The sequence below is a fragment of the Taudactylus pleione genome, unplaced genomic scaffold (assembly GCF_031769625.1).
Source record: "Taudactylus pleione unplaced genomic scaffold, aTauple2 ptg000149l, whole genome shotgun sequence".
Lineage (NCBI taxonomy): Eukaryota > Metazoa > Chordata > Amphibia > Anura > Myobatrachidae > Taudactylus > Taudactylus pleione.
Window position 1 is genome coordinate 2,101,204 of NW_028284551.1, and position 8,337 is coordinate 2,109,540.

The window sequence follows — 8,337 nt, forward strand, 5'->3', positions numbered from 1 at the left end:
TGTTAGTCTGTCAGAGATGCAAGTCCATGCGAGTGTTTCTGCAGGTAAACTCGCAACTAGTAATATGAGCCTCATTACAAACTGCGAGTTTAACAGAAGCCTTCACAGATCAGTGAGATCCTTGCAGACTTCTGTGTTAATAGTAAAAAAAAGTGTAAAAAAAAAAATGACTCGGGGTCCCCCCTCAAAAGCACAACCAGCACCGGGCTTTTTGAGCCAGTCATGGTTGTAAAAATACAGGGGGAAAAAGATGTAAGGGTCCCCCATATTTTACACAACCAGCACTGAGCTCCTGAGCCAGTCCTGATTGTGAAAAAACGGGGAAAAAGACGTAGGGGTCTCCAGTATTTTACACAGCAAGCACTGGGCTCTTTCTAGCATGAGTATAATGCCACAGCCGGGGGACACGCTTCACTGGGTCCCCCGGCTAAAGCATTCATCACCTCACACTAGTCAGCCGAGGCACCAAATCGCTACAGGGAGTGAACGTAAGTATTTACTGTGAGTGTGTGTGTGAATGTATAATAAAAGCAAACTATGGGCCTGATTCAGACCCACTCGCGAGTGGCTGTCCGCTCGCAAGTGGGTCGATGTTATGCACTGAGCATGCGCACGACGGAGGGAGCTCCGTCGTGCGCATGCGCCAGACGCGACGAGCGAAGGAAAGTCCTTCGCTCGTTGTGTCCGATCAAAGGGGGCGTGCTGTCAATGTTGATTGACAGCACGCCCCCTTTGGTGGGCGTGCCGGGGGCGTGCCTCCCTGACGGGGGCGTTCCCACGGGAACGCCTCCCGTCAGAAGCTGGCCCACTGACATCACTAGTGATGTCAGTGGGAGTGATTTTGGCTCTGATAGAGCCAAAATCACTCCGGAGCTTGCGGTTGAAAACCTCAACCGCAGGCTCCGGCTCGCAATTTCGATGGTCGCGATGGTCTCGACCATCGCGGCCATCACAAAGCACGCTCGTATAGCCTGTGGGTGGTGACCCACAGCTATACGAGCGCCCAGGAGGACGCTCCATGAAAATGGAGCCCGGCCCTCATTCAGAGCGTGCGCTCTGCTCAGAGCGTACGGCTCTGAATGAGGGCCTATATTTGGTGTCTGTGGGGTGTTTTTTTATGACTATTTCTTTTACAGGAGGACTAGAGTTACCAGCAGGCCCTTAATGCCCAAGATTGCCAGTACTTATGGTTCTCCAAGTACTCACAAGCGGAGCAGGCTTGCTGTCCATCTGTAAAATGCTATTTTCATATTTTTTACCTATTATTAACCCCACCACCACCAGGGGAGTGGGGAATAGACCCGGGCTATCAGCCTGGGCCAACGGTGTTCCCAGGGAGGGGGGACCCCTTTATTGGGCGTATCTCCACTTCCCGAGGAATCCCCGGCCTTGGCTTATTAGTGTGGGGTGATGAATGCTTTGGCCGGGTGACACAGTGAAGTACATCCCCCTTCTGTGGCATTACACCCCCGCTAGAAAGAGCCCGGCGTTGGTTGTGTAAAATATGAGGGACCCCTATGTCTTTATTCCCTCATATTTTCACAACCAGAACCGGCTCGGGAGCCCTGTTTTATATGTAAAATAAGGGGGACCTCTACATCTTTTTTCCCCTCATATTTTCACAACCAAGATCGGTTCAAAAAAGCCCGGTGCTGGTTGTGCTTTTTTTATTTTCATTACACTTTTTTTTATTATTAACACACAGATGCCTGCATGGATCTCACTGATCTGTGAAGTTTTTTTTAGACTTTGGTGACAGTTCAGCACTAGCAGGCTATTACATTCTGCGAGTTGAACGTTTTTAACATCCAAACATCTAGATGCAAGTTTGGACGAGGCAAGTAGTGGAAATGCGAGATACATGCGAGTTTGCATGTTCTCACAGCCTATTACATGTGCAATCTCTGAAAATGTGCTAGATTAGTGCTAAATTTGATCATATTTAGAGCTTGCACCTTATTACTGAGAGTATATTGAGCCATATATCCGGACGTTTTCACAAGATTATGGCAATATTAAGTATTGTGGCCTATTTATTACCACTATTATGCCGAAGATATCACAGATATTTCCAGTGGTTACTAAAGTACTCTGTAGACTCAGCAAAAGGGCCCCATCAGCTAACACCATCTAAGGAACCAGGCAGCATAGTAATAATAAACATACTGTAACTATCACAATTACTGTCAAGTTTGTCACAGGGACAGTCTCTGCGGATGTACTGTTCAAGTGTCAGTTTATTATACTTTCAGAACCTCATCTATTATCACTGCAAATAAATGATAATCACCTGTCCAAAACCGGAGTTAATATAACAAGGCCCCTTAGTCTGCTAGTTAAGCTAAAGCCATCCTGAGATGGCTTAGCTTTCTGCCAGTAGATAAATTGAAGCCTATGGAGACGATGGTAAACAGTGAACGTCTCTTCAAAAATGGTGCGAAGAGCTGACAGAGCCATTAAGTTTAGGTTTATCACCCCTTGATAAATAGACCCCTGAACTTTTCTACAGTAACTAGCTGTTTCTACCATGGAGTGGCCCAAGGCTTAGGTTATAGCAATGGTACACTCTTTTAATGAGAGGCCAGTTTACTTTGAACATGGAAGTTACAGAGTTTGCAATCTATATTCCTTACCACATGTACACCTTACTTCCCTACTCTCCCAGAATATACAAGAGACTCTCCTGGAAGAGTAAGCAGCCCTCCCACATCTCCTCCACGAGGTCAATATGATGTGGCTTTGTGAGATTCACATCATTTTAGCCCCACTCCCTCTTCAAAGACCTGCAAATTGTGGCATTACACCACAAAGGGGCATGGTCTATCACTGTGAATTGCCCCATCCCCTCATCAGTCAGCTGCATCTCCCCTCTGGGCTTCTCCTGGAGATGAGAAATTCAAAGTATATGTAAGATGTACACACATATACACACTGGGGTTAATTCTTAAAGCCAGTTATGCTACCAGTAAGTTTTTGAAGTGTGGGAGGAAAGCTGACTACCTGGAGGAACCCAGAAAAAAATGGCAAGAATATACAGTCTCCACATAGAGCCCTGGCTGAAATCGAGCACATCACTGTAGAATCTAAGCATTGTACCACCGTGCAACCCACACACCAATCAATGTTTCCCTGAACTAAAAAGAACTCTACTGAACAGAATCATACGAACCAACAATCCGTCACTTTTTATTCTACTTTCTGCAGGCAGAAGGGGTGGTGTTTATTTATTTGTGGGAATGACCATCCCTAATGACCTGCCATGGGATAATAAGGGCATGCAATATATAAATTGGAGGTGTGACCACTTTATCCCGAGTTTTGGGCTTATGTAAAGTTGGGCATACTGTATGTGTGATTTTTGTGCATAATATTTGCATTAACGTACTGCACATGTGGACAAAACAAACCTTACTTTTTCAAATTCATATACATTTTAAACCTATGACTCCCTATGCTTAGAGAAACTTGTTCACCCAAATGTGACAGAGTTAGACCTGGACACAGATATATATGCACCTGTCATGAGGAATATCTCTTGTGGGTTCTCGACCTTGTGTGCCTACATATATGCTTTACTCCATGCTTTTAAGACCTTACGTTGTATTTACAACAGGGTTCATACATTCATTTGGTGTAATTCCTTGGGACACATAGCTAGCCCATATTCCTATATTTGGAAACAGAAGTCATCACTCATCTGCTGTTCACTGTACCCTGCACACAGCAAGAAACGGCTTTGACCCCCTGATTACACACAGGGCCAGATTAACAATGGGGCGGATGGAGCTACAGCTCCAGGCCTCCACATAAAAATTGGCCCATTGTCATGACAACATGATGTTGACTGGCCATCTGGTCTCCACACAGTCGGCCATAAATCATAAGTATAAAAATTGTATTTCTATTTACCTCACAAATTAAGCATTTTTTTCTTTTACATATTTAGGGAGACATTGGGTCTGAGAGTATAGGGGTGTACACGCCCACATGGCACTGGTCACACCTCCTCTCTTCTCATAATAGGCCCTTGGTCATTTTCAGCTCCAGGCCCATGTGGCCCTCAATCCGGCCCTGATTACACACAGTGATAACTATAAGATTGCCTATTATATAGCCTCATCTGGGGGTCAATACATTTTAGCACATGCATTTTAAAGATGCTCTCATTGGATACCATATTTTATATGTGATTATGCACTGATTCTAACAGGGTCAACCTCACACACTATTCACTGCATATTCAGCACAAAGGCCCTCATTCAGAGCCGTACGCTCTGAGCAGAGTGCACGCTCTGAATGAGGGCCGGCCTCCATGAAAATGGAGCGTCCTTCTGGACGCTCGTATAGCTGTGGGTCACCACCCACAGGCTATACGAGCGTGCATTTTGATGGCCGCGATGGTCGAGACCATCGCGACCATCGAATTTGCGAGCCGGAGCCTGCGGTTGAGGTTTTCAACCGCAAGCTCCGGAGTGATTTTGGCTCTATCAGAGCCAAAATCACTCCCACTGACATCACTAGTGATGTCAGTGGGCCAGCTTCTGACGGGAGGCGTTCCCATGGGAACTCCCCCGTCAGGGAGGCACGCCCCCGGCACGCCTACCAAAGGGGGCGTGCTGTCAATCAACATTGACAGCACGCCCCCTTTGATCGGACACAACGAGCGAAGGACTTTCCTTCGCTCGTCGCGTCTGGCACATGCGCACGACGGAGCTCCCTCCGTCGTGCGCATGCTCAGTCCAGAACATCGACCCACTTGCGAGCGGACAGCCGCTCGCGAGTGGGTCTGAATCAGGCCCAAAGTGTACAGCAGCTGCCCACCCTCTACATAATAAAGGCTTCTTATAGATGACTCTATTGCATGTGGCCAAATATAAGGAATACATTATTTAAAGACTACATCAAAATGTCCGGCAGTTAAGGTAATCGTACAGTGGTAGTGTACTAGCCACAGGACCAGATAAGGTAATGTACATTAATCCAGTAAAACTTAGCAAAGTAACTACATCAAATATAAAAGAGTGCTAGATAAATAAAGCACAGTCATCACTATGTCTGGGTAAACTGTGTAAACAATTAAGATAATACTGGATCAGGGACGGAACTAGCGGCGGTGCAGCTGGTGCATTGCACCAGGGCCCGCTGTGGTGCAGGGGCCCATAGCCACTCCTGCACGCTGCTAGTCCCCCGGGCCCCACAAGTGTAGGGCAGACCGCAGTGAGAGCGTTCCGCCCTACACAGTTTACAAACACACAGCTGCTAGCGGCGGCTGTGTGTTTGTAATAGCAGCCGATGAGAGTCAGATAGACTCTCATTGGCTGCTGTGGGAGCCGGCTGGAGCTCACTCATGAGCTCCGTCTTCCTGCTCCCTCTGCAGTAGGTGATGGGAGAGATGTCACATCATGACGTCTCTCTCATCCCATGGTGCAGAGCGAGAGCGGGCCTGGGAGGAGAGTCCGGACAGCGGCGGTCGTCAGCAGGAGAGGGGATCAGGTAAGTTGTGTTTTTTTTTTTTTTGTTTAACGGGACACTTGCACAGCATAAGGGGAGGGGGTGCTACTATGGGGGCATTGGCACAGCATATGAGCTCCTGGGGGCACTTTATAGGGTGGGGGGGCACTACTATGGCCACTGTATAGGGGGGACTACTACTGGGGGCACTACATAGGGGGCTACTACTGGGGGCTCTGCATAGGGGGCTTACAACTGGGGGCACTGCATAGTGGGGCTACTACTGGGGGCACTGCATAGGGGGGCTACTACTGGGGGCACATCATAGAGGAGACTACTACTGGGGGTACTGCATAGGGGGGACTACTACTGGGGGCACTGCATAGGGGGGACTACTACTGGGGGAACTGCATGGGGGGATTGCTACTGGGGCACTGCATAGAGGGACTACTACTGGGGGCACTGCATAGAGGGGACTACTACTAGGGGCATTGCATATGGGGGACTACTGGAGCACTGCATAGGGGGGATTACTACTGGGGGCACTGCATATGGAGGACTACAACTGGGGGCACTGCATAGGGGGGACTACTACTAGGGGCACTGCATAGGGAGGACTACAACTGGGGGCACTGCATAGGGGGGACTACTACTGGGGGCACTGCATAGGGGGATTACTACTGGGGGCACTGCATAAGGGGGACCACTTCTGGGGACACTGCATACGGGGGACTACTGGAGCACTGCATAGGGGGGATTACTACTGGGGGCACTGCATAGGGGGGACTACAACTGGGGGCACTGCATAGGGGGGACTACTACTAGGGGCACTGCATAGGGGGGACTACAACTGGGGGCACTGCATAGGTGGGACTACTACTGGGGGCACTGCATAGGGGGACTACAACTGGGGGCACTGCATAGGGGGGACTACTACTGGGGTCACTGCATAGGGGGATTACTACTGGGGGCACTGCATAAGGGGGACCACTTCTGGGGACACTGCATGGGGGGCCACTACTGGGAGCACTGCATAGGGGGGGCCCAAAGCATATTCTTGCACCTGGGCCCACCACTCTCTAGGTCCGCCACTGTACTGGATAACTTGAATTCAACAGTGTAGTCATACCTTGATACATTGATAATTAAAGTAAAGCATATTGTAGTTAATTTAAGCAAAACATAATAACAGCATCAATCTAATGTATATCTCTACATCCAGTACATATGATGATAGTCAAAAAGACATATAATAATACCATACAGGAGTAAGATCTACCGGTCAAGAATACTAACTAGTCTAGACCCCTCGGCATCAGACCTCTATTCCCTCACAGCACAGACCCCCCCCTCCCCTCCCCTCCCATCACAGCACAGACCCCCTCCCCTCACAGCACAGACCCCCCTCCCCTCATAGCATAGACCCCTCAGCATCAGACCCCTATTCCCTCACAGCACAGACCCCCCTCCCCTCACAGCACAGACCTCCCTCCCATCTCCTCACAGTACATCTGCTGGCATTAGCAGCACATAGATAGGCAGCATGAGTAGAGGGATGCAGATGAGAAAAGGACAGTAGCTCCCAGATACACACTGAAAATACGTTTAGTAGAAGAGGAAATGCAGGTTATTGGCATAATTTTCAAGGGGGAAATTTTTGGAAACAGCCCTAATTGGGGAGAGTCTGTTGAGGGGGTTGCAGGATACTGCCTTCTCATAGGGCCTGATTTTGAGTAGGAGGCAGCAAAGACCTTCCTTGCATCTTTTGTTGCAGTTGCGTCCAACTTTATGCTAACGCAGCTGCAAAACTGGCATATCAGGGAATGGGTTTGAAACATGCATAAGCTTCCTACCATCGGGGATGTATACAAACCACTGGGTTTGCATACATTTCTGAATGACCCCCAAGTACTTTGCTATTCTCTAGATACCTCCTAACTTTCCAACCCACAGTACAGAGCTGATAGGGACAGGACAGAGGTGAAAGGGACAGGACACTGGGAATAGGGACATGACAGTGGGGACAGGACAGAGGTGAAAGGGCCAGGACACTGGGAATAGGGACATGACAGTGGGGACAGGACAGAGGTGAAAGGGACAGGACACTGGGAATAGGGACATGACAGTGGGGACAGGACAGAGGTGACGGACAGGACAGTGGGAAGAGGACAAAGGTGACAGGAACTGGACAGTGGGGACAGGGGAGACAGGACCAGGATAGAACAGAGGGACAGGAGAGAGGGGTGCAGGTACAGGACAGAGGTGACAGGGCCAGGAGAGAGGGGTGCAGGTACAGGACAGAGGTGATAGGACCAGGACAGAGGGACAGGAGAGAGGGGTGCAGGTACAGGACAGAGGTGAGAGGGACATGAAAGAGGTGACAGGGCCAGGACAGAGGTGACAGGGCTAGGACAGAGGAGATAGGACCAGGACAGAGGGGCAAGACAGATGTGACAGGTCCAGGACAGCATTGACAGGGACAGCATGGGCATAACTACCATAGGGGTACAGCTGCTATGGGGCCCAAAGCTGAGGGGGGCTCATCTTCCTTCTCAAAATTACAGGTGTTATATACATTTTTCACTATTGGGTGGTACATAGGGTCCTCTACAAACTATTGCTATGGGGCCTTTAAATACCTAGTTACGCCCCTAAGGGACAGGATAGAGGTGACAGGGACAGGACAAAGGTGACAGGACCAGGACATAGATGTCAGATCTAGGACAGAGGGGACATGGAAAGGACGGGGGTGACAGGGCCACGATAGAATAGAGGGGACAGGAGATAGTGGTGATTGTTGTACTGTATGTGATTCCTGCACAGAGGGTATGCCTGAGCCTTTGAGACACCCCACACAGGGCACACAGACACTTCCGTGCCAGCTAG